Genomic DNA, 26,099 nt, shown 5'->3' with positions numbered 1-26,099 from the left:
AGAGTTCAGTGTGTCAAATCGGAGGGCCTGTTGTCCGGACCTCTGGCAGTCTCTATGGGGTTGCCACAGGGTTCAATTCTAGGGCCGACTCTCTTCTCTGTATACATCAATGATGTCGCTCTTGCTGCTGGTGATTCTCTGAATCTACCTCTACGCAGACGACACCAGTCTGTATACTTCTGGCCCTTTGTTGGACACTGTGTTAACTAACCTCCAGACGAGCTTCAATGCCATACAACTCTCCTTCCGTGGCCTCCAACTGCTCTTAAATGCTAGTAAAACTAAATGCATGCTTTTCAAACGATCACTGCCCTCACCTGCCCGCCCTTCCAGCATCACCACTCTGGACGGCTCTGACTTAGAATATGTGGATAACTACAAATACCTAGGTGTCTGGTTAGACTGTAAAATCTCCTTCCAGACTCACATTAAGCATCTCCAATCCAAAATTAAATCTAGAATCGGCATCCTATTTCGCAACAAAGCATCCTTCACTCATGCTGCCAAACATACCCTCGTAAAACTGACCATCCAACCGATCCTCGACTTCGGCGATGTCATTTATAAAATAGCCTCCAACACTCTACTCAACAAATTGGATGTAGTCTATTACAGTGCCATCCGTTTTGGCACCAAAGCCCGATATACTACCCACCACTGCGACCTGTACACTCTCGTTGGCTGGCCCTCGCTTCACTCTCGTCACCAAACCCACTGGCTCCAGGTCATCTACAAGTCTCTGCTAGGTAAAGCCCTGCCTTATCTCAGCTCACTGGTCACCATAGCAGCGCCCATTCGTAGCACGCGCTCCAGCAGGTATATCTCACTGGTCATCCCCAAAGCCAATTTATCCTTTGGCCGCCTTTCCTTACAGTTCTCTACTGCCAATGACTGGAACGAACTGCAAACATTTCTGAAGCTGGAGACTCACATCTCCCTCACTAGCTTTAAGCACCAGCTGTCAGAGCAGCTCACAGATCACTGCACCTGTACATAGCCAATCTGTAAACAGCCTATCCAACTACCTCATCCACATACTGTATTTATTTATTTATTTTGCTCCTTTGCACCCCAGTATCTCTACTTGCACATTCATCTTCTGCACATCTACCATTCCAGTGTTTAATTGCTATATTGTAATCGCCACTTCGCCACCATGGCCTATTTATTGCCTTAACTCACTTATCTTACCTCATTTGCACTCACTGTATATAGACTTTTTGTTCTACTGTATTATTAACTGTATGTTTTGTTTATTCCATGTGTAACTCTGTGTTGTTGTATGTGTCGAACTGCTATGCTTTATCTTGGCCAGGTCGCAGTTGCAAATTAGAACTTGTTCTCAACTAGCCTACCTAGTTAAATAATATATATATATATTTTTTTAAATCTCCTTTCCATTAACAGTGACTAAAGGGGAAGGCCAGAACAGTATCGAGATGCATGGTCTTGTCCCAATACTCGTAAATCATCTCCTACCCTTGTCTCCTTTCCTCATTTAATTTCCTTCATGGTTGGAGACAAGCTAATTTTCCAGTCAGTCAATGGTACAATACCTGGTTTTAAAAAGACAACAGTAGTTGACATCTTACCTGGCTAGTGAGTTTGGATTCCACATTAGCATGCTCGATATCAAACCTTCCCAGGACATCATTGTAGATGTAATGCTTAGTTTTTCTCCTATAGGCCACCTGTGAAACAGAGAAAAAGGTAAGCAAAGGTATACAGGCACACACATGCATGCACACAGGCACTCAGACACATACAGAGATCAACAACAGACCACACAATCAAAACATGTCCCCAATATATGAAAAGGCTAACTTCGCTCTATTCTCTGCTACATTATGTACATGGGCCTCCCTCTAAATGATGCAGATTGTGTGTGTGTGTGTGTGTGTGTGAGAGAGAGAGAGCACAGCTGGGGACTGGGACTGTTGTTGTAGTGGTGGTGTTGAATGTTTTATGACTGTTACTACCCACACACACCCTCTCCTACACACCACCAGCAAAGTTGTCTGTCCCACTGTAAACTAACTACCACTTTGAAGGCTTAATGAAGCCTTCATAAACCCTTTATAATGCCTATAAAAGTATTTGATCCCCTGCTGGTTTTGTACGTTTGCCCACTGACAAAGAAATGATCAGTCTATAATTTTAATGGTAGGTTTATTTGAACAGTGAGAGACAGAATAACAACAACAAAAATCCAGAAAAACTCATGTCAAAAATGTTATAAATTGATTTGCATTTTAATGAGGGAAATAAGTATTTGACCCCTCTCAATCAGAAAGATTTCTGGCTCCCAGGTGTCTTTTATACAGGTAACAAACTGAGATTAGGAGCACACTCTTAAAGGGAGTGCTCCTAATCTCAGTTTGTTACCTGTATAAAAGACACCTGTCCACAGAAGCAATCAATCAATCAGATTCCAAACTCTCCACCATGGCCAAGACCAAAGAGCTCTCCAAGGATGTCAGGGACAAGATAGTAGACCTACACAAGGCTGGAATGGACTACAAGACCATCGCCAAGCAGCTTGGTGACCAGTGACAACAGGTGGTGCGATAATTCGCAAATGGAAGAAACACAAAGAACTGTCAATCTCCCTCGGCCTGGGGCTCCATGCAAGATCTCACCTCGTGGAGTTGCAATGACCATGAGAACAGTGAGGAATCATCCCAGAACTACACGGGAGGATCTTGTCAATGATCTCAAGGCAGCTGGGACCATAGTCACCAAGAAAAATTGGTAACACACTGCGCCGTGAAGGACTGAAGTTTGCCAATGAACATCTGAATGATTCAGAGGACAACTGGGTGAAAGTGTTGTGGTCCGGTGAGACCAAAATGGAGCTCTTTGGCATCAACTCAACTCAACTCGCCATGTTTGGAGGAGGAGGAATGCTGCCTATGACCCCAAGAACACCATCCCCACCATCAAACATAGAGGTGGAAACATTATGCTTTGGGGGTGTTTTTCTGCTAAGGGGACAGGACAACTTCACCGCATCAAAGGGACGATGGACGGGGCCATGTACCATCAAATCTTGGGTGAGAACCTCCTTCCCTCAGCCAGGGCATTGAAAATGGGTAGTGGATGGGTATTCCAGCATGGCAATGACCCAAAACACATGGCCACGGCAACAAAGTATTGGCTCAAGAAGAAGCACATTAAGGTCCTGGAGTGGCCTATCCAGACTCCAGACCTTAATCCCATAGAAAATCTGTGGAGGGAGCTGAAGGTTCGAGTTGCCAAACGTCAGCCTCGAAATCTGAATGACTTGGAGAAGAGCTGCAAAGAGGAGTGAGACAAAATTCCTCCTGAGATGTGTGCAAACCTGGTGGCCAACTACAAGAAACTTCTGACCTTTGTGATTGAAGGGTTTTGCCACCAAGTACTAAGTCATGTTTTGCAGAGGGGTCAAATACTTATTTCCCTCATTAAAATGCAAATCAATTTATAACATTTTTGACATGCATTTTTCTGGATTTTTTTGTTGTTATTCTGTCTCTCACTGTTCAAATAAACCTACCATTAAAATTATAGACTGATAATTTCTTTGTCAGTGGGCAAACGTACAAAATCAGCAGGGGATCAAATACTTTTTTCCCTCACTGTAGATGCTACAAAAATGATTAACAAGCAAATACCTGTCATGTCTTTGGCTATGCCGGATTAAGTGATATGACATGCTATTCTATAAAATAATTGATCCGTAATTAATATTACCTGATTGAGCTAATCATGTAAATGTAATTAACTAGAGAGTCGGGGAACCACAAAATAAGATTTATAGAGCTGTTATCTTCTGAATAAACTCTTAAAGACCTAGTAATATTTTACATCAATAGCAGTCAATATTAATCGTCACCTTAATTCAGTCTCATCTGAAAGTTGTAAATTCTTGGTTATCTTCACGAACCCTGGCTAACAAGTTGAATCAGCAATACAAAATTGGGATTAATTATTTATTAATTAAATACCTAACTAATCACACAGAATTGCACATACACATAATTAATCATAACTTGATTATAAATTACGTCATAAAGGAAAACGTCCCTAGCAGATATGACAGCTTGTTACACAAAAGAAAAGGGGCTGGGTTTGAGTGAAAGAGCGGGAAGACTGAGAACCAAAGGAAGAAGCTATGCTATCGTAAATACAATATTTTATGCATTCTAAATTACCGCTCATTTGGAAAAGGAAAATGCAATAAATATTTACTCTGAGCTGCGCTTCGGAAGGTTGGTGGTAGATGGAAGGCCGTGTTGCCAAACCGAGTCCTTTGTCCTTTGAAGAATGTCTCTGGTTGTCAATTGAATACGTTGTAATAACGTCATTGTGTGATAGACGGGATACTCTGTCTGTTCCTTCCTAGCCCTCGTTTGCAGCTGCTGTTGCTAACTCAACGGCTAGGAGGTATCACTTCTGTAGTGAATTATAGTTCAAAGTTCATAACATTCGCAACCAAAGCTCACGCTGATGTTAGCTTCGTTCTGTAGTTGTTATCTGAACCATTCTGACATCGGACCGTTGTCCTCACATCCTCGGAACAGGAGGTTATATTGTCGTCAAGGCTTTATATAGGAAGGGAGAAACGGGGTGTGTTTCATAGTTTACAAATGTCTCTTCACGTGGGCGGGCCACTGAGTCGGGCCTAATTCACTCATGAAAACCCAAATCTCACATTTTAGAAGCTAAAATCACATTTCATCTCATCACGAATAATTTCATATTCAAACATTTAAATTGAATAACAATTCCATGTGAATCCGATAACTCTGATGTGTAGACTTTCCACTGTTGAGTTTATGTCATCTTATCATTGATGAGAATGTCTCAGATGACAACCGAACTGACATCATATTCATTAAGTACCACCGCATATGTTCAATTGGTCGGATTACCAGAATATAGTTCATTTCCCCCCACCTTCTGATGTTCCCAGAATCTCTAGATTAACCAAGGTGTTTGCAAATGTAACATCAGTAGGGTAGAGAGAGGAAAAACCGGGGGGAAGAGGTATTTATGACTGTCATAAACCTACCCCCAGGCCAACGTCATGACATACCTTATGCTATATAAAGGGTGCTGAAAAGGTTGAAACATAACATGTAAGGATGGTTTCAGGGAGTTGTGCGTACAAGCAGATGGACAGTTCCTGCGTGTCACTTTTGTAATTTTGCAAAAATGTTGCAAAAACCCCCACAAAATTAAGTGTTTTTTCAATATGAAAATCAAGATGAGTGAATTCAAAGAGACAAATGATTCTTATAGTAACATATTCTAAATTAATAACTACACACAAGTGGAGGCTGCTGAGGGGAGGACGGCTCATAATAACAGCTGGAACGGAGCAAATGGAATGGCATCAAACACATGGAAACCATGTTTAATGTATTTGATACCATTCCACCATTCTGCTCCAGTCATTACCTCAAGCCCTTTCTCCCTAGTTAAGGTTCCACCAACGTCCTTGAAAATAAAAGAGAGCAGCACACTCTAGGAGCTCAGATGCAAAACTTTAATTACCAACGTTTCGACAGCCAAGCTGTCTTCACCAGGGTATAATCACAAACACTGCGGGATGAATCGTTTATGTAGTGTCAAAAGACACAGGTGTCTGTAATCATGGCCAAGAGTGGCCTAATATCATTGGTTAATTATCAAATATTAAAATGGCATACAAAGAACAGCATACAAACAACAAATGGATAGCATACAATCCTAAATTCCTTTTAGACTACACAAGCTAACAAACAATTACAAAGTCACAATAATCACAAGAATGGCTTCAGATCAAAGTCTACGTTGAGATTGAAGGGAACAAGGGTCTTTATGATAAAGATCCAGGCAGCCTCTCGTTTTAACAATAAATTATCAAGGTCACCCCCTCTCCTAGGGAGGGTGACATGTTCGTTGCCAAAATAACGCAGAGACGAAATCGATTGGCCTGCCTCCAAGAAGTGCGCCGCAACTGGATAAGTAAAGTTTTTACACCTAATGGTTCTACGATGCTCTGAGATACATACTTTTAATTCGCGCCCTGTTTTAACCACATATTTTTTTACCACAAGGACAAGTTATAAGATAAATAACTGCCTTAGTGGAGCACGTAATAACACCTTTGATTGGGATCGATTTCCCTGTTTGTGGGTGTTTGAAGGATCTACATTTATAAGTGCCATTGCAATGAGCACAGCCATTACATTTGTAATTTCCATCCAATAGGGACGCAAATAGACGTTGTTCAGGAATATCTTGGGGTGGTAAATCAGAGTGTACCAATTGGTCTCTGTGATTTCTGCCCCGCGAGAATACGACCAAGGGAAGGTCCGAAAACACATCACCGAGACTATCATCGGATTTTAGAATGTGCCAATGTTTGTGAACAATTCCCTTAATTTGTTCAGAGCACTTTGAATAGCAGATAGTTAGAACACAAGAATGTGTCTTTTTGCGAGACTGACCTTGAAAAAGGCCATGTCTCGTTTTGTTTTGAATTTTCTCAATGGCAATATTAATCTGATCATTTTTGTAGCCCCTCTCCCTGAACTTTCTTTGCGTCTCAGCCATATTTCTGTCGAAATCTGATTGTTTTTTGCTAATTCTTTTGATTCGACAGAATTGGCTGTAGGGCAAACTATTTTTCAAGGGAAGTGGGTGACAACTATCAGCTCTCAACAAACTGTTATGATCAGTAGGCTTCCTGTAAAGATCAGTGTATAGAACATTATCTTCACACAAGATCAGAAGATCAAGAAAACTGATTTGATGTATCAGATTGCATCGTAAACATCAAATGATCAGAACAGGAGTTAAGAAAAGCATGGAACGCCTGGAGCTGTTTTGCATCACCCCTCTATAGAACAAAAATATCATCAATATACCGTTTCCAAATAATGATGTTAGGCAAGAAAGCATTTTTGAGAGGATTGAAAATAGACTGTTTCTCCATGTAATCCACATACAAATGAGCATAGTTAGGAGCCATGGGAGATCCCATAGCAGTACCCTTCGTCTGAATAAAGAAATAATTTAGAAACATGAAATAGTTATGTGTGAGTACTATTTCAGCCAATGTTATAATGCATGCACTGGAAGGTAGTTCATTAGGGTCACGTTGCAGAAGAAAATGTTCCATAGCTTCAATACCGCCCTCGTGTGTCCTGACACACATGCACACGCTCACACACACACTGATGTCAACATAATGAGATGTTGTTTGAGCTATACAGTAGATGGAGTACTTTATGACACAGACAAAGCGTGGAACAGGTATACTGTAGACCGGTCGAAGTCAAACTAAATTAATCTGAGCAGAACACCTCACTTCAGAATTCTGATTGCTGCTTGGCAAATTGTGTGTTCGCTGTTTCTGGCAGCAAGGAATAAAGGTTACTGGAAAGCTTTTCTTTTACCGTCCTCTGTGTATTTCACCTGAAAAGGACATCTCTTTGATTTCTGTGGATCCAGGTAATGTGACTTTTAAACTGTCATTTTTTGCAAAAGGTTTGGTGGCATAAATTTGTCATGATGCCTTACCTCACTGTAAATATCCCAGTGCTCTTTGTCTATCTGGATCTCTGTCGTTTCTTGAAGCAGGGAGTACAGAGAACTGGAGGTATCCTTTTAGCCACCTTGCTTGTATTTCAGCTAGAAAAGGAACAACATCATCTATGGTGATTACATTCATCAAACATAGTTGGCACAACACCTTAGTGGGAAAAGGAATCCATTTATTCTAAAAGATACTAAAGGTTACCTCATAAGCTGAATAGATCTATGAGGCATAACATATTAATGTATGGAATACTGTATCAGTGAAATAAACTATACATAAACCATATTTGTACACTCCATATCACAGTATATTGTATATAAATCACAGTTGAAGTCGTAAGTTTACATACACCTTAGCCAAATACATTTAAACTCAGTTTATCACAATTTCTGACATTTAATCCTAGTAAAAATTCCCTGTCTTAGGTCAGTTAGGATCACCACTTTATTTTAAGAATGTGAAATGTCAGAATAATAGTAGAGATAATGATTTATTTCAGCTTTAATTTCTGTCATCACATTCCCAGTGGGTCAGAAGTTTACATACACTCAATTAGTATTTGGTAACATTTCCTTTAAATTGCTTAACTTGTGTCAAACGTTTCATGTAGCCTTCCACAAGCTTCCCACAATAAGTTGGGTGAATTTTGGCCCACTCCTCCTGACAGAGGTGGTGTAACTGAGTCAGGTTTGTAAGCCTCCTTGCTTGCACATGCTTTTTCAGTTCTGCCCACAAATGTTGTATAGGATTGAGGTCAGGGCTTTGTGATGGCCACTCCAATACCTTGACTTTGGTGTCCTTAAGCCATTTTGCCTTTGGAAGTATGCTTAGGGTCATTGTCCATTTGGAAGATCCATTTGCGACCAAGCTTTAACTTCCTTACTCATGTCTTGAGATGTTGCTTCAATATTACCACATAATTTTTAATCCTCATGATGTCCTCTATTTTGTGAAGTGCACCAGTCCCTCCTGCAGCAAAGCACCCCCACAACATGATGCTGCCACCCCCGTGCTTCAAGGTTGGGATGGTGTTCTTGCAAGCCTCCCCCGTTTCCCTCCAAACATAATGATGGTCATTATGGCCAAACAGTTCTATTTTTGTTTCATCAGACCAGAGGACATTTCTCCAAAAAGTACAATCTTAGTCCCCATGTGCAGTTGCAAACCGTAGTCTGTCTTTTTTATGGAGGTTTTGGAGCAGTGGCTTCTTCCTTGCTGAGCGGCCTTTCAGGTTATGTTGATATAGGACTCGTTTTACTGGATATAGATACTTTTGTACCTGTTTCCTCCAACATCTTCACAAGGTCCTTTGCTGTTGTTCTGGGATTGATTTGCACTTTTCGCACTAAAGTACGTTAATCTCTAGGAGACAGAACGCGTCTCCTTCCTGAGCGGTATGACGGCTGTGTGGTCCCATGGTGTTTATACTTGCGTACTATTGTTCGTACAGATGGACGTGGTACCTTCAGGTGTTTGGAAATTGCTCCCAAGGATGAACCAGACTTGTGGAAGTCTACAATTGATTTTCCCGTGATGTGAAGCAAAGAGGCACTGAGTTTGAAGGTAGACCTTGAAATATATCCACAGGTACACACCCAATTGACACAAATTATGTCAATTAGCCTATCAGAAGCTTCTAAGGCCATGCCATAATTTTCCAAGCTGTTTAAAAGCACAGTCAACTTAGTGTATGTAAACCTATGACCCACTGGAATTGTGATACAGTGAATAATAAGAGAAATAATCTGTCTGTAAACAATTGTTGGAAAAATTACTTGTGTCATGCACAAAGTAGACGTCGTAACCGACTTGCCAAAACTATAGTTTGTTAACAAGAAATTTGTGGAGTGGTTGAAAAACGAGTTATAATGACTCCAACCTAAGTGTATGTAAACCTCCGACTTAAACTGTATATGTTATGGTAAATGTGTAAAAGTAAACTCACTGAGAGAAGCCTCTTTGGCGTGCTGGGTAAGGTGGTATAGAGTGCACAGGTTGGTGGCACCTTAATTGGGGAAGACGGGCTCGTGGTAATGGCTGGAATTATATCAAACACATGGGTTAATGCCATTCCATTAGCTCTGTTCCAGTTATTATTATGAGCCGTCCTCCCCTAAGCAGCCTTCACTTGTAGAGAGAGTCTCGCTTCTCTACTGCCTCCTTATACTTTTTCTAAAACACAAAGTTAAGTTTGTTTTGTTTCCAAGGTCTGCTACATCGTGACATTTTCCCTGAAAATATCCCATTCAAATCTTGAAAACGTTGGTTACATTTTACGTAGACCATCCGTCATGAGCTACATAACATTGTCACAAGCACGACACAATAGATGTTATTAACAGTCATGACAGTTGATGTCTGCTTATGAAAACTGACATTACACTGACCTTACACTGACCTACATTAGTTTTCTAATGATAGTTGAGAATAAACACTTGTGGAAAGAGTATTTTTCCCGTCTTCTTAATACTTGTTCTGATGGACGTAAAAAAAAAAGACATTACACTTATACCTTTAGGTGATGTAATCACATGATGGTGAAAATAAGACTATTGTGTCAGGAAGTTGAGAATACAGCGATGTTTAAATCTTATTGTTGCATCCCTCTTTATACTTATTCTGAAAACAGAACAAAAGAAAACTAGTGTGTCCAAAAATGTTAAGCAGTACTGAGTCTTGTAAAATCATATCATCAGCCAAAATAAGACATGATGCAAAAAAGCCCTGGTAGCATGTAAAGTACAGGGCCTTCAGCAAGTATTCAGACCCCTTGACTTCTTCCACATTTTGTTAGGTTACAGCCTTATTCTAAAATGGATTAAATCGTTTGATCTCATTTACATTCAGACCCTTAACTCAGTACTTTGCTGAAGCACCTCTGGCAGCGATTACAGACTCGAGTCTTCTTGGGTATGATACTACAAGCTTGGCACACCTGTTTTTGGGGAGTTTCTCACATTCTTCTTTGCAGATCCTCTCAAGCCCTGTCAGGTTGGATGGGGAGCGTTGCTGTACAGCTATTTTCAGGTCTCTCCAGAGATCGGGTTCAAGTCCGGGATCAGACTGGGCCACTCAAGGACATTCAGAGACTTGTCCCGAAGCCACTCCTGCGTTGTCTTGGCTGTATGCTTAGGGTTGCTGTCCTATTGGAAGGTGAACCTTCGCCCCAGTCTGAGGTCCTGAGCGCTCTGGAGCAGGTTTTCATCAAGGATCTCTCTGTACTTTGCTCCGTTCATCTTTCCCTCGATCCTGACTAGTCTATGAGTCCCTGACGCTGAAAAACATCCCCAAAGCATGACGCTGCCACCACCATGCTTCACCATAGGGATGGTGCCAGGTTTCCTCCAGACATGACATTTGGCATTCAGGCCAAAGAGTTCAATCTTGGTCCAGAGAATCTTGTTTCTCATGGTCTGAGAGTCTTTAGGTGCCTTTTGGCAAACTAGGCGGTCTGTCGTGTACCTTTTACTGAGGCGTGGCTTATGTCTGCACACTCTACCATAAAGGCCAGATTGGTGGAGTGCTGCAGAGATGGTTGTCCTTCTGAAAGGTTTTCCCATCACCACAGATGAATTCTAGAGCTCTGTCAGAGTGACCATCGGGTTCCCTGACTAAGGCCTTCTCCCCCGATTGCTCAGTTTGGCCGGGCGGCGAGCTCTAGGAAGAGTCTTTGTGGTTCCAAACCTGATGGAGGCCACTGTGTTCTTGGGGACCTTCAATGCTGCATAAATGTTTTGGTACCCTTCCCCAGATCTGTGCCCCGACACAATCATGTCTCGGAGCGCTAGGGAAAATTCCTTTGACTTCATGGCTTGGTTCTTGCTCTGACATGAACTGTCAACTGAGGGACCTTATAGATAGGTGTGTGCCTTTCCAAATCATGTCCAATCAATTGAATTTACCACAGGTGGACAATCAAATTGTAGAAACATCTCAAGGATGATCAATGGAAACAGGATGCACCTATTATTTTTGTAATACATTTTATAATAAAGCTGTAACGTAACAAAATGTGGAAAAGGGGTCTGAATACCTTACGAATACACATCATATGAAAACAGACCCTGTTAATCCTGACTGTGTGTGTGTATGTGTGTGTGTGTGTGTGTGTGTGTGTGACTCACCACGCTCTGTAGCTGGGAGGCATCTTTGGCGTGCTGAGTCTCCAAAGTCTCTGGAAGCTTTGAGTAGAGAAGAGTGGAGAACTGCTGCTTCCCTGCCTCCTTGTACTTGGCCTAACGCCCACGCCCACGCCCACACCCACACACAGTAGAGTTGAAAATGCGATGGAAGTTTTTAAATATTCACATGAAAATCTGTCACCAAATGGATGGAAACCTACAGTCGTGGCCCAAAGTTTTGAGAACGACACAAATATACATTTTCAAAGTCTGCTGCCTCAGTTTTTATGATGGAAATTTGCATATACTCCAGAATGTTATGAAGAGTGATCAGATGAATTGCCAAATCCCTCTCTGCCATGCAAATGAACTGAATCCACCAAAAACATTTCCACTGCATTTCAGCCCTGCCACAAAAGGACCAGCTGACATCATGTCAGTGATTCTCTCATTAACACAGGTGTAAGTGTTGACAAGGACAAGGCTGGAGATCACTCTGTCATGCTGATTGAGTTCGAATAACAGACTGGAAGCTTCAAAATGAGGGTGGTGCTTGGAATTCATGTTCTTCCTCTGTCAGCCATGGTTACCTGCAAGGAAACACATGCCGTCATCATTGCTTTGCACAAAAAGGGCTTCACAGGCAAGGATATTGCTGCCAGTAAGATTGCACCTAAATCAACCATTTATCGGATCATCAAGAACTTCAAGGAGAGCGGTTAAATTTTTGTGAAGAAGGCTTCAGGGTGCCCAAGAAAGTACAGCAAGCACTAGGACCGTCTCCTAAAGTTGATTCAGCTGAGGGATCGGGGCACCACCAGTACAGAGCTTACTCAGGAATGGCAGCAGGCATCTTCACGCACAGTGAGGCAAAGACTTTTAGAGGATGGCTTGGTGTCAAGGGCAGCAAAGAAGTCACTTCTCTCCAAGAAAAACATCAGGGACAGACTGCTGGACTGCTGAGGACTGGGGTAAAGTCATTTTCTCTGATGAATTCCCTTTCTGATTGTTTGGGGCATCCGGAAAAAAGCTTGTCCGGAGAAGACAAGGTGAGCGCTACCATCAGTCCTGTGTCATGCCAACAGTAAAGCATTCTGAGACCATTCATGTGTGGGGTTGCTTCTCAGCCAAGGCAGTGGGCTCACTCACAATTTTGCCTAAGAACACAGCCATGAATAAAGAATGGTACCGACACATCCTCCGAGAGCAACTTCTCCCAACCATCCAGGAACGGTTTGGTGACAAACAATGCCTTTTCCAGCATGATGGAGCACCTTGCCATAAGGCCAAAGTGGCTAAGTGGCTCGGGGAACAAAACATCGATATTTTGGGTCCATGGCCAGGAAACTCCCCAGACCTCAATCCCATTGAGAACTTGTGGTCAATCCTCAAAAGGCGGGTAGACAAACAAAACCCCACAAATTCTGACAAACTCCAAGCATTGATTATGCAAGAATGGGCTGCCATCAGTCAGGATGCGGCCCAGAAGTTAATTGACAGCATTCCAGGGCGGATTGCAGAGGTCTTGAAAAAGAAGGGTCAACACTGCAAATATTGACTCTTTGCATCAACTTCATGTAATTGTCAATAAAAGCCTTTAACGTTTATGAAATGCTCGTAATTATACTTCAGTATTCCATAGTAACGCCTGACAAAAATATCTAAAGACACTGAAGCAGCAAACTTTGTGGAAATTAATATTTGTGTCATTCTCAAAACCTTTGGCCACGGCTGTACAGTAGCTGTTGACATCAATGCATGACTACAGAAAATAAGTAGAAGCTGGGGTTCACGCCCAAGCTCTTATTTCATTAGCGGTGCTATTGATGAAATAGAGATGTCCTTTAAGTGTGATGAGTGGTGGTCAGTGCTGTAGGGCTACTGTATTGTACCTGGCTCTGGAGCTGGGAGACCGCTTGGCATGTTGGGTCTCCAGAGTCTTTCATATCACAGAGTAAAGAGACCTTGCCTTCTTCTTCACTGCCTTCTTGTACTTCGTCTGAAAGACAATTATTGAAACCAATGTAGGGATTCAAACCAACACAGATAAATTACATAAACTACGACTGACTTCAGTCCGTATCAGAGGTGTAAACATCTTAATAGTGTACACATCTGTAAGCTGCTTGTCTCGCTATCATTGTCATTAAAGTAAGAAAATCTATGTGAACTGTGGGTGAACTATCCCCCAAAAGAGAATGGCATACCTGCTGCTCTTTTCACCTGACTTTGCAGTTCAGACACATTTCTGACAGATTGGGTATCCATGGTATCAGCTAGACCGGATGGGAGATATTTTTCTTCCCGCTCTCTTTGTACTTGGAGGGTAGAAGAAAAGACAATGAATACATAATGGATTTGGATACTTAATATTATAAACTGGGTGGTTCAAGCCCTGAATTCTGATTGGCTAAAAGCCATGGTATATCAGACCATGTACCACGTTTATAATAGCAATAAGGCTGCTCGGGGGTTTGTGTTATATGGCCAAAATACCACGGCTAAGGACTGTGTCCAGGCACTCCGCATCGCGTCGTGCCTAAGAACAGGCCTTAGCTGTGCTATATTTGCCATATACTACACCTCCTCGGTCCTTATTGCTTAATTATACAACCAAAAATGACACCATGAAGTCGTGTCTGGCGTGTTTGGGGATACTGTCATATATTCATAAAGATTTTATAACTAGTCATTTAAAACTTGCAATGTTTCCATTAGCATTAATATTCATGTCAATGAGGAAAATTTGCGCTCACCTTGCTCTGCGTCTCTGTGAGCGCTTGAGCTCTCTCTGTCTCTGTCTCCATCGTCTCAGGGAGTTGAGAGTAAGCCGAACCAGAGGAGACTTTCTCACCTTTGTACTTGAACTGTAAAGCAAAGAAATGGATGTGAGTTGAGGTCGTCCTCTGTTGTTCAGCAAACAAAGGAGAATAGGAGGAGTGCTGCACAACAACAGAAAGAGAAATCCAAAAATAAGTCATACCCAAATAAACTTCTGACAGTGGACTAATTCATGGTAAAAAAGCTTTGGATCAGTCAGATAACACAGGCAGAGATTTGCTTCATTTTAGAAAGCTCAGGCTTTATTCCATTAGATGGACAGGTACACTGACGTTTAATACTGATGTAATGTATTTGTCAGTAACGAAGCGTTTCCTCTGAATTACAGTGGGTATCATAAGTATTTTGTTACAAAATTGGGATTGTCATTTTTTGTCAACGATCTACACAAAATAATCTGTAATGTCAAAATGTCAAAAACATTCTAACATTTCTTACAAATGAATTATACCTTGATATACCTTGATTAGATAAGTATTCACCCCCCTGAATCAATACATGTTAGAAATTACTTGGGTACGTCTCAAGAGCTCCCCACACCTGGATTATGCAATATTTGCCATTATTCTTTTCAGAATGCTTCAAGCTCTGTCAAGGTGTTGGGGATCATGGCTAGACAGCCATTTTCAAGTGTTACCATGGATATTCAAGCAGATTTAAGTCAAAACTGTGACTTGGCCACTGAGGAACATTCACTGTCTTCTTGGTAAACAACTCCAGTGTAGATTTGGCCTTGTGTTGTAGGTTTTTGTCCTGCTGAAAGGTGAATTCCCCACCCAGTGTCTGGTGTAAAGCAGACTGAAGCAGGTTTTCCTCTAGGATTTTTCCTGTACTTAGCTCCATCGCGTTTCTTTTTATCCTGGAAACTCCACAGTCCTTGCCGATGACAAGCATACCCATTCCATGATGCAGTCACCACCATGCATGAAAATAAGGAGGCAGTTACTCAGTGATGTGTTGTGTTGGATTTGTTTTGGAATATTTTTATTCCACTGTCATTTAGGTTAGTATTGTGGAGTAACTACAATGTTGTTGATCCATCCTCAGTTTTTCTCCCATCACAGCCATTGAACTCTGTAGCTGTTTCAAAATCACCATCGGCCTCATGGTGACATCCCTGAGCAGTTTCATTCCTGTACTGCAGCTCAGTTCAGAAGGACGACTGTACCTTTGTTATGCTGAGGAATGTATTGTGTATGTTGCTTGCCAAGGTGACAATGTGCCAGGAAGAGGGGAGAGCGAGAGAGACAGAGACAATAGAGAATTATGCCAACTCACCTCAGAGATGAAAGCGCGGATGTTCTTGGAATGCTGCAACTCTACATCAGGGATGAAAGGTTCTGGGCCTTTGGATTTCTCATAAACCTCCTTGTACTTCACCTACAGGATAGCAGGAGAGAGTTGTTATTTTGTCTTTCTTAGGCTCACCACCACCCACCTAATTCGATGGACAACTTTATTATTTTAATAACATGGTGCCATGACAAACAGTAAAATACTGGTCAATATAACCATATTGTTTTCAACATAAGAGATATCTACACAGGCCTGAATAAAGGCTGCTTTTCTCCTAACCCTTTACAGGTGGCTACGATCCATTACTGGACACTGCAGTGAAACCAGCCACAACCTCCCACAATAACAACAAGGTGTATGTATCAGAGAACACAAGAGGATAAATCTTACTTACGTCACTTACCAGAACACTGCACCTACTGGCAAAGACAGGTTTTGTGCAAGGCGGGCTTAAGCAGCCGAGGCCTGACAGAAGAACAAAGCACATAGTGTAGCTACAGTCTGCAAACAGTTAAACACCTGGAGTGTGTCAGCTGATATGTCTGGCTTCATAATGGTTCCAGATAAGCTTATCGCAAGCTAATTAGGTAATGACAAATTACTAATAAGGCCATTTCTATAGGTGACCGCGCACTAAGAGCTAATTATTAAAGAATACAGTAATTTAAGCGTATGGGTCTACTTGGCACATTGTCAGACTGTACCGATTGTGTTACAGTGTATATTGTAGCTATAGCATAAAGGGGACAAAAGCTCAGCTACCCAATTGTTCCTTGGGCTGATACTGCTTATCAGTGCTTTTCCATATGGACACTGACGCCAACCACTGGCATTGCATTACAATGGGGGCATATACAGTATTTGACCCTTGGCATTTTGTCAGCATCATTACTTGGCACAGTTAAAGTCTCCAGAACAGGGGGAATAGAGATGGCCTTTCCATTTATTCAACTAGGGAACTCAGAAGCTGAAGAGAGGAAAAGAGACCCCTCTTGAACATGCAACAGAAAGCTACACTGAAGTAATATAGTGTTAATCCTTTATGTCCTGCAACAATGTCTTTCATCCTGCCAAAAGTATTAAAAAAGCCAGAGTGCCTCTCCACTCTGGTGTTACATTTTATGGCCAGCAGTTGCTAAAAGTTTTATCTCCACTTAGTTGTGGGTGTCTTAATTAGGGAGCACGTTGAGACATGTCGGAATTGTTCTGCATCACAGATGGACACTTTGTATTTAAGCAGATTCATGTTGCAAACTAATTGGTCTATTATGTTGAGAGACAACGAGGAAATATTCAAATGGCCATTTGAAAACCTTTCTAACCATCCTGCCCCCCCCCACACACTTTTTTCTCAATAAGTTAAGAGGGAAAATAAGGGGGATGGGGACTTCTGAATGATAAGCAACTGAAATCCAAAATAGCTGTCTACGTTATACTTCTCTAGATCTCGTTCTTCTTATTTAATGGGAGGGAAGCACACACTCCTTCACTTTGACAGCCATAAAGAACATAAATAATTTAAAGCATCGTATCACCATAGTTACTCTATGCTCGTTTGGTTCCCAGTTGCTCTCTAGCTATAGAAGAGACAGTCCTCTACCACTGGGCAAACACTGGTTGAATCAACGTCATTTCCATGTAGTGGTGCTGAGGATGCTGCAGCACCCCCTGATAAATCAGAATGTTAAATTGTTTTATTTTTCACAAAAGTAGTGCACTGGGCCTTTACTACTCCTGTATGAGCGCACCGAAGTAGCCGTCTCCATATTTTTTGGTTCACATTAGATGACAACTGAACCAAATGCTAATCTAAACTAGATGTTGAAATTATGTCTGTGTCCAGTGGGCTGTATTGCCTACAGTGTACATTTTAGGACCCCTTCAGCCTCCAGACACACCTCTCTTTGAGTTTACCTTCCAATATAAACTCTCTCTCCTAGTGGTGTTGAGCACAAAATAAGGCTCACACTCTCATTTCAGTCCAGATGAATTATCCCCAGATTAGGCCACACGCCTCTTCATCTGTGGTGCTGAGGTGTAGGCATGACTAAATCCCTCAAGGGCTTTCCTCCAAATCCTTTACAGGTGGCTACATCTCATTACTGGACACTGCAGTGAATCCTGCCACAGCCTCCCACAACAACAACAGGATACATCAGAGAACACAGAGGAGGAATCCTACTTATGTCGCTTGTCAGAACACGGCACCTCCTGGAGACGTACACACTGGGTCTGCGCAAGACGTGCTTAGCAACCGAGGTCTGACAGGAAAACAAAGCACTTAGCTACAGTAGGTATAATTCCCCCCGCAGCTTCATCAGAAAGACACACAGGCTGGGGCAATGCCAGCCGGCGTTCTCACCTCAGCTTCACCACCTGCGCCACATTCACTCACCGCTGCATCTCCCGACAATGTTTCCTCAGACGTTCCTTCCATCCAGGTGTCCGTTTCCTCAGACGTTCCTTCCATCCAGGTGTCCGTTTCCTCAGACGTTCCTTCCATCCAGGTGTCCGTTTCCTCAGACGTTCCTTCCATCCAGGTGTCCGTTTCCTCAGACGTTCCTTCCATCCAGGTGTCCGTTTCCTCAGACGTTCCTTCCATCCAGGTGACCATTTACTCAGACGTTCCTTCCATCCAGGTGACCATTTACTCAGACGTTCCTTCCATCAAGGTGATCATTCCTCTCACATTACTTCCATCAAGGTGACCGTTTCTTCTGACATTCCTTCCATCAAGGTGACCATTTCCTCTGATGTACCTTGCATCCAGGTGACTGAAAACAAAGTAAAATACACAAAAGTGGTGGTTTTGAGGCAGGTGATGGACGTGACCAGCCTAAGAGCCTCCTTCAAAGCCTCCTTCCCTCATGCTGCCAAACATACCCTCGTATAACTGACTATCCTACCGATCCTTGACTTCGGCGATGTCATTTACAAAATAGCCTCCAACACTCTACTCAGCAAATTGGATGTAGTCTATCACAGTGCCATCCATTTTGTCACCAAAGCCCCATATACCACCCACCACTGCGACCTGTTGGCTCTCATTGGCTGGCCATCGCTACATATTCGTCGCCAAACCCACTGCCTCCAGATCATCTATAAGTCTTTGCTAGGTAAAGCCCCGCCTTATCTCAGCTCACTGCTCACCATAGCAACACCCACCCGTAGCATGCGCTCCAGCAGGTATATTTCACTGGTCACCCCCAAAGCCAACACCTACTTTGGCCACCTTTCCTTCCAGTTCTCTGCTGCCAATGACTGGAACGAATTGCAAAAAAGCTGGAGACTTATATCTCCCTCACTAAGTTTAAGCATCAGCGTCCAGAGCAGCTTACCGATCACTGCACCTGTACATAGCCCATCTGTAAATAGCCCACCCAACTACCTCATCCCCATATTGTTACTATTATAATATTTGTTTTGCTCTTTTGCACCCCAGTATCTCTACTTGCACATCATCATCTTCACATCCATCACTCCAATATTAATGCTAAATTGTAATTATTTTGCCACTATGGCCTATTTATTGCCTTCCCTCCCTAATCTTACTACATTTACACACACTGTACATATATTTTTTTCTATTTCTATTGACTGTACATTTGTTAATCCCATGTGTAACTCTGTGTTGTTGTTTTTGTCGCACTGCTTTGCTTTATCTTGGCCAGGTCGCAGTTGTAAATGAGAACTTGTTCTCAACTGTCCTACCTGGTTAAATAAAGGTGTTCTCAACTGTCCTACCTGGTTAAATAAAGGTGTTCTCAACTGTCCTACCTGGTTAAATAAAGGTGTTCTCAACTGTCCTACCTGGTTAAATAAAGGTGTTCTCAACTGTCCTACCTGGTTAAATAAAGGTGTTCTCAACTGTCCTACCTGGTTAAATAAAGGTGTTCTCAACTGTCCTACCTGGTTAAATAAAGGTGTTCTCAACTGTCCTACCTGGTTAAATAAAGGTGTTCTCAACTGTCCTACCTGGTTAAATAAAGGTGTTCTCAACTGTCCTACCTGGTTAAATAAAGGTGTTCTCAACTGTCCTACCTGGTTAAATAAAGGTGTTCTCAACTGTCCTACCTGGTTAAATAAAGGTGTTCTCAACTGTCCTACCTGGTTAAATAAAGGTGTTCTCAACTGTCCTACCTGGTTAAATAAAGGTGTTCTCAACTGTCCTACCTGGTTAAATAAAGGTGTTCTCAACTGTCCTACCTGGTTAAATAAAGGTGTTCTCAACTGTCCTACCTGGTTAAATAAAGGGGAAATAAATGTTTTAAAAAATAATAACAAAAACAAAAAGAGTCAGAACGCTTTTATTTTCTGGCTCAACTCTCCCTCTCAACTCGATGTTGGGTACTCCTTATCACCCCTGCTCAACTCTCCCTCTCAACTCGATGTTGGGTACTCCTTATCACCCCTGCTCAACTCTCCCTCTCGACTCGATGTTGGGTACTCCTTATCACCCCTGCTCAACTCTCCCTCTCGACTCGATGTTGGGTACTCCTTATCACCCCTGCTCAACTCTCCCTCTCGACTCGATGTTGGGTACTCCTTATCACCCCTGCTCAACTCTCCCTCTCCACTCGATGTTGGGTACTCCTTATCACCCCTGCTCAACTCTCCCTCTCAACTCGATGTTGGGTACTCCTTATCACCCCTGCTCAACTCTCCCTCTCGACTCGATGTTGGGTACTCCTTATCACCCCTGCTCAACTCTCCCTCTCAACTCGATGTTGGGTACTCCTTATCACCCCTGCTCAACTCTCCCTCTCAACTCGATGTTGGGTACTCCTTATCACCCCTGCTCAACTCTCCCTCTCAACTCGATGTTGGGTACTCCTTATCACCCCTGCTCAACTCTCCCTCTCAACTCGATGTTGGGTACTCCTTATCATCCCTGCTTTTCCGATTTAGACCCCACTTGGGGCATTATTGTTGGTGATACCTTACATGTGTATCAGAGGGCCAGTCTTAAAGGTAGGAAGTTCAGAAAAGGTGTCGAACACTGCAAGGAATATCTCAATCCATCCCTCTAAAATGTCAATCGTCACACTAGTTTTTGGTCTCAAAAACATTTTTTTACGTATTTTTATTATTTGAGATAACAAGTGCAAGTCCAAAAAGGCAACACCCTCATTAACCTTCAGCAGCAGCTGGCTAACAATGACAGCATGAAGAGACCAGGGGAGGGGAGTGAACTGTTGAAGTCAATAAAGCAGATTTGGAGGAGTTGGCATGAAAAGAACATGACCAGACTCCCATCCTCCCACTCAAGTGTCCAAATAAGCTGTTTGGATGCAGCAGGACACGAATAATGGATATTAACATTCAATATCCCTAATTTAGACTTGACTACTATAGGGTTGCATTGGATTTGTAGAGAAAGAAAGCTAGATTTAACTGGATGACAGACTTATTTGGAGTCCTGACATCACAGTGAGTCTATTGAGGAAATACAATTCGGCCCAGTGACTCATGTTGCAACAAGCAACACTTGTCGTTATTATGTATCCTGCCAAGATGTAATATGAGGAAATCCACTTGTAGGTGTAAAGTTGTCAGCAATGACAATTCTCAAAAAGACAAACAAATCAAGTCGTTCTGCATTGTTCTCAGTGCCCTTGCTTTCATCCATTTAAATTACCCCGAAAAGTCAAAGAGATGGCAAACGAATACAACACATGGACATTCTAATCTGAAAAAATGCCATTGTTTCAAAACTAGATGCTGTGGGCATAACATTTAGCCAGTCAATAGCTCTAGCACAATGTCTGCACTCCCTATTGGCAAAATGAAAGTCAATGGGCAGTCAGAGGAGGCTCTATTCTTGCTGCGTGCGGCCATGTGCCTCGGCTCTTATCTCAAAGGCACTGAGCAGAGCTATGGTAGCTGATTTAGAAGACACAAAAAGGCACAAAACAATGCAACACTGTTTGTCGAGCATGCAATGGCTATTAGTGGGGTCAATTCAAATCAAATTGTATTTGTCACATGCGCCGAATACAACAGGTGTCATTACAGTAACCAACAATGCAGTTTTAAGAAAAATAACACATCTAACATATCTAATACAACCACATGCTTTCACTGTCAATTTTATAGGATACTGTTAAGGGTTAAGTTTTTCTGACTGAAATCCGTCATCACCATCAGTACCTCATGTCCACCCACCTAACTACAACTGCTACTCTGCAATCAGCAAGAGATTGTACTAAACAGCCGGAAAAGCTTTGGGCAACTCAACACAGACAAAGCCGTTACTGTGGAAAACCATCATCACTGACAGCCAAGTGTCATTGCTGGCCAATCACAGACTTTTACAATTCTGCCACAACTTCCAACAAAGGTAAACTGGGATGATATTGCAAGTTCATCAATATTCATTTACAGTTGAGTGGGCTAAACCTCCCTCTGTCATTGACGGTTATTCATACGGCCCAGAGAAGCCAATTGAGTGGCAATACAACCATCAATCACTGTAGTTAATTGGCTGTAGTGCTATGGAGCAAAGAACATCTTAGCAGAGGAGGAACCTTATAGATCTGAGTTTCGGTTCTCCTGTGCTGTTTGGGTTCTCCTGCGACACACAACATTCCAGAGATAGATGAGCCCCACAGTGACAATCATTTATTAGGCTTCTCTCCTACATAGCACTACAGGTCGCTTCGGCAGATTATATGTTGGAGGTAATGAGGTTTCGGTAATGTGGCTCACAGTATGCACTGCTCTTTACAGGGTGATTTATGAAGACAATGAGATTGAACGAGAATTGGGTTCAATCAGTATTTGTTTTCTTACCAATACTTTAGCTGCACCTGATTGAGCTTGCCCGGCACAATGGAACCAGTGGAATAGTCCCAAATGTGCACTACAAACCCCACCCACCTGGCACTCCAGACATGCTCAAAGTATTTGGAAGAAAACAAATACTATTTGAACCCGCAGGTCTGGATTGTACATTGTGGAGGGAGGTTTGGGCCTTAGGAGTTGTGCCTGTCAATACAGAAGCATGAACAGGGTGGCATGAGCCAAAAGGATTTATATTAGCTTTTTAGGAGGGCGTCAGATGTTGGCTAAATAGGTCAACCATCTGGCCGCAACGTTCACTCAACCATTTTATAGGGGCAACAAACAGCCAAAATCGAGAGATCAAATGTAAAAGTTTTGACCTATCATTATGTCTCATTTGAAGCTCTGTCAACATCATTTGGAGAAAAACAAAACAAAATCCCTTCGGGATGATCATGTGGTCAGTGCTGCACATTGCATTTAGTCCCATTTAACATCAGAACCATAAATGCCTGTGCTTTCGATCACGTCAGTACTACTTACTAAGTACTGATGGTAAATTCACTGCCTTGGTCCGTTAAGAAGAGGAATACCTATGTGAGAATGCTGTTCATTGACTACAGCTCGGCATTCAACACCATAGTACCCTCCAAGCTCGTCATCAAGCTCGAGACCCTGGGTCTCGACCCCGCCCTGTGCAACTGGGTACTGGACTTCCTGATGGGCCGCCCCCAGGTGGTGAGGGTAGGCAACAACATCTCCTCCCCGCTGATCCTCAACACTGGGGCCCCACAAGGGTGCGTTCTGAGCCCTCTCCTGTACTCCCTGTTCACCCACGACTGCGTGGCCACGCACGCCTCCAACTCAATCATCAAGTTTGCGGACGACACAACAGTGGTAGGCTTGATTACCAACAACGACGAGACGGCCTACAGGGAGGAGGTGAGGGCCCTCGGAGTGTGGTGTCAGGAAAATAACCTCACACTCAACGTCAACAAAACTAAGGAGATGATTGTGGACTTCAGGAAACAGCAGAGGGAACACCCCCCTATCCACATCGATGGAACAGTAGTGGAGAGGGTAGCAAGTTTTAAGTTCCTTGGCATACACATCACAGACAAACTGAATTGGTCCACTCACACAGACAGCATTGTGAAGAAGGCGCAGCAGCGCCTCTTCAACCTCAGGAGGCTGAAGAAATTCGGCTTGTCACCAAAAGTACTCACAAACTTCTACAGATGCACAATCGAGAGCATCCTGGCGGGCTGTATCACCGCCTGGTACGGCAACTGCTCCGCCCTCAACCGTAAGGCTCTCCAGAGGGTGGTGAGGTCTGCACAACGCATCACCGGGGGCAAACTACCTGCCCTCCAGGACACCTACACCACCCGATGTCACAGGAAGGCCATAAAGATCATCAAGGACATCAACCACCCGAGCCACTGCCTGTTCACCCCGCTATCATCCAGAAGGCGAGGTCAGTACAGGTGCATCAAAGCTGGGACCGAGAGACTGAAAAACAGCTTCTATCTCAAGGCCATCAGACTGTTAAACAGCCACCACTAACATTGAGTGGCTGCTGCCAACACACTGACACTGACTCAACTCCAGCCACTTTAATAATGGGAATTGATGGGAAATGATGTAAATATATCACTAGCCACTTTAAACAATGCTACCTTATATAATGTTACTTACCCTACATTATTAATCTCAAATGCATACGTATATACTGTACTCTATATCATCGACTGTATCCTTATGTAATACATGTATCACTAGCCACTTTAACTATGCCACTTTGTTTACATACTCATCTCATATGTATATACTGTACTCGATACCATCTACTGTATCTTGCCTATGCTGCTCTGTACCATCACTCATTCATATATCCTTATGTACATATTCTTTATCCCCTTACACTGTGTACAAGACAGTAGTTTTGGAATTGTTAGTTAGATTACTTGTTGGTTATTACTGCATTGTCGGAACTAGAAGCACAAGCATTTCGCTACACTCGCATTAACATCTGCTAACCATGTGTATGTGACAAATAAAATTTGATTTGATTTAGCAGTACATTGGGGATGGCATATGAGAAGAGCCGGATTAAGAAATCATAGGCCCGGGGCTTGGATATTTTTAGAGCCTAGTCTTATCGTAAAAACATGTCAATTAAATGTAAAAATGTATTACTTTTTAATGTGGCATGAACAAGACCATTATGTTTTTTTATGTTTAATGACTGTGATAGGCTCATGTTTCACAGGTAGGCCTACGGGGTACACCCACTATTTATTTTGCTGGGACTCCGTATCACCCCTGGTACACTTACATCTGTGCCCTAATTGGTTAACAGCTATGATGTTTTTTCTCTCTTTTTCCCCCCTAATAAATCATGCACCCAACCAAGGCAGCAGGTTCGTGGAACCCACTTGGGCCCCCTACCTCCTCCCCTCTCCCTGTCTGATGATCAGCAGAGCGGCAGTAGGCCATCTACTGTCATTAAAGGACCTTTATGTTTTTCAAGTTTTCTTAGCCTCTGTAAGCCTCTGGGTTAATATGGCCCTGCGTATGAGAAGCAAGGATTTACAGCAACCAAAGTTAACCTTGAGTTTGTTTCTTGATAGGACTTGGACAACAGCTCAAATGTATTTTGATTCATAATTTATTCATCCTGTATTCACACAGGTGATCCTATTGAGATTGAAATGATATTTTAGAAGGGAGAACTGTCCTAAATGCCACACTGCAAACTAGTTGCTGGGGGTAAGAGGAGAGTTATGGGAAAGGAATGCATTCAGAGTAGCCATAGAGATCACTGTGGGGGGAAACAGGGATGGGACAACTAGTAAGACTAGCACCCATCCTATGGACAGCAGCACAATAAACAACCAATCCCAAAGCTGTTTTTGTATCCTGGTTACATTGAAGGAAAAGGAGTCCCATAAACTCAATGCAACATGAGAAGGATTTAGTTGCTAACTTGCTATCCAGTTATGTTCAAATTAGGGATAACTCATAACAGCTACTGTATGTATGTATGATGAAGTTGTTGTTGCATGTGTGGATGTGGAGGGGTTTATAAATAGCCACATTCATGTTTTCCCATGATGTTTGGGATTTGATAACAGGGTAAGACTGGTAGGCGTGGTGCTTCTAAACACAGACTGTAACAACCAAGACGTGGTTCAAATCACACCAGAGGATTCTGGACCGATTCTGGGGAGTGGATGTGTATTTTGGGTGGCCATCACTGTATTCTTAGCTTCATATTAGCCATGATGAAGAAACAGAAGCCATTCAATCCTGTCTCAGTACCACCACAGCATTCATATACAAGTCAACCATGTAGTTGTTGTACTTGTGTGAAGGGTAGGTAAATAAACTAGCATTAGCAACTAAAACTGAAGCTAATGTAGCATTAACTGCTAACTAGCATTAGCAACTAAACCTGAAGCTAATGTAGCATTAACTGCTAACTA

At 42.5% G+C, this 26,099-nt stretch overlaps 1 protein-coding gene across 6 annotated transcripts in view; it reads right to left on the bottom strand.

Moving 5' to 3' along the window:
* LOC110535304 (LIM zinc-binding domain-containing Nebulette) overlaps positions 1-26,099 on the bottom strand; it is a 77,847-nt gene that overhangs the window by 16,228 nt on the left and 35,520 nt on the right. For 3 of the 6 annotated variants that reach the window (XR_016484379.1, XM_090189464.1, XM_090189466.1), the window contains 9 exons: positions 18,224-18,602; positions 15,811-15,912; positions 14,448-14,558; positions 13,899-14,009; positions 13,584-13,690; positions 11,695-11,805; positions 9,516-9,607; positions 7,552-7,662; positions 1,593-1,691 (listed from right to left, as the gene is read on the bottom strand). The exons of 1 other annotated variant lie outside the window; for it this stretch is intronic. The gene's annotated coding sequence lies outside the window, so the exon portion shown is untranslated. Of the gene's footprint in view, positions 1-1,592; positions 1,692-7,551; positions 7,663-9,515; positions 9,608-11,694; positions 11,806-13,583; positions 13,698-13,898; positions 14,010-14,447; positions 14,559-15,810; positions 15,913-18,223; positions 18,603-26,099 lie in introns of those variants that run through there. 2 more of the 6 variants (XM_090189465.1, XM_090189467.1) reach the window with 2 other exon arrangements.

This window comes from Oncorhynchus mykiss, chromosome 11 (assembly GCF_057628025.1).
Source record: "Oncorhynchus mykiss isolate SJ-2025 chromosome 11, ASM5762802v1, whole genome shotgun sequence".
In the NCBI taxonomy this organism is placed as follows: Eukaryota; Metazoa; Chordata; class Actinopteri; order Salmoniformes; family Salmonidae; genus Oncorhynchus; species Oncorhynchus mykiss.
Note: the sequence above shows the minus strand (reverse complement) of the source record. Positions and strands in the feature narration are given on the sequence as shown.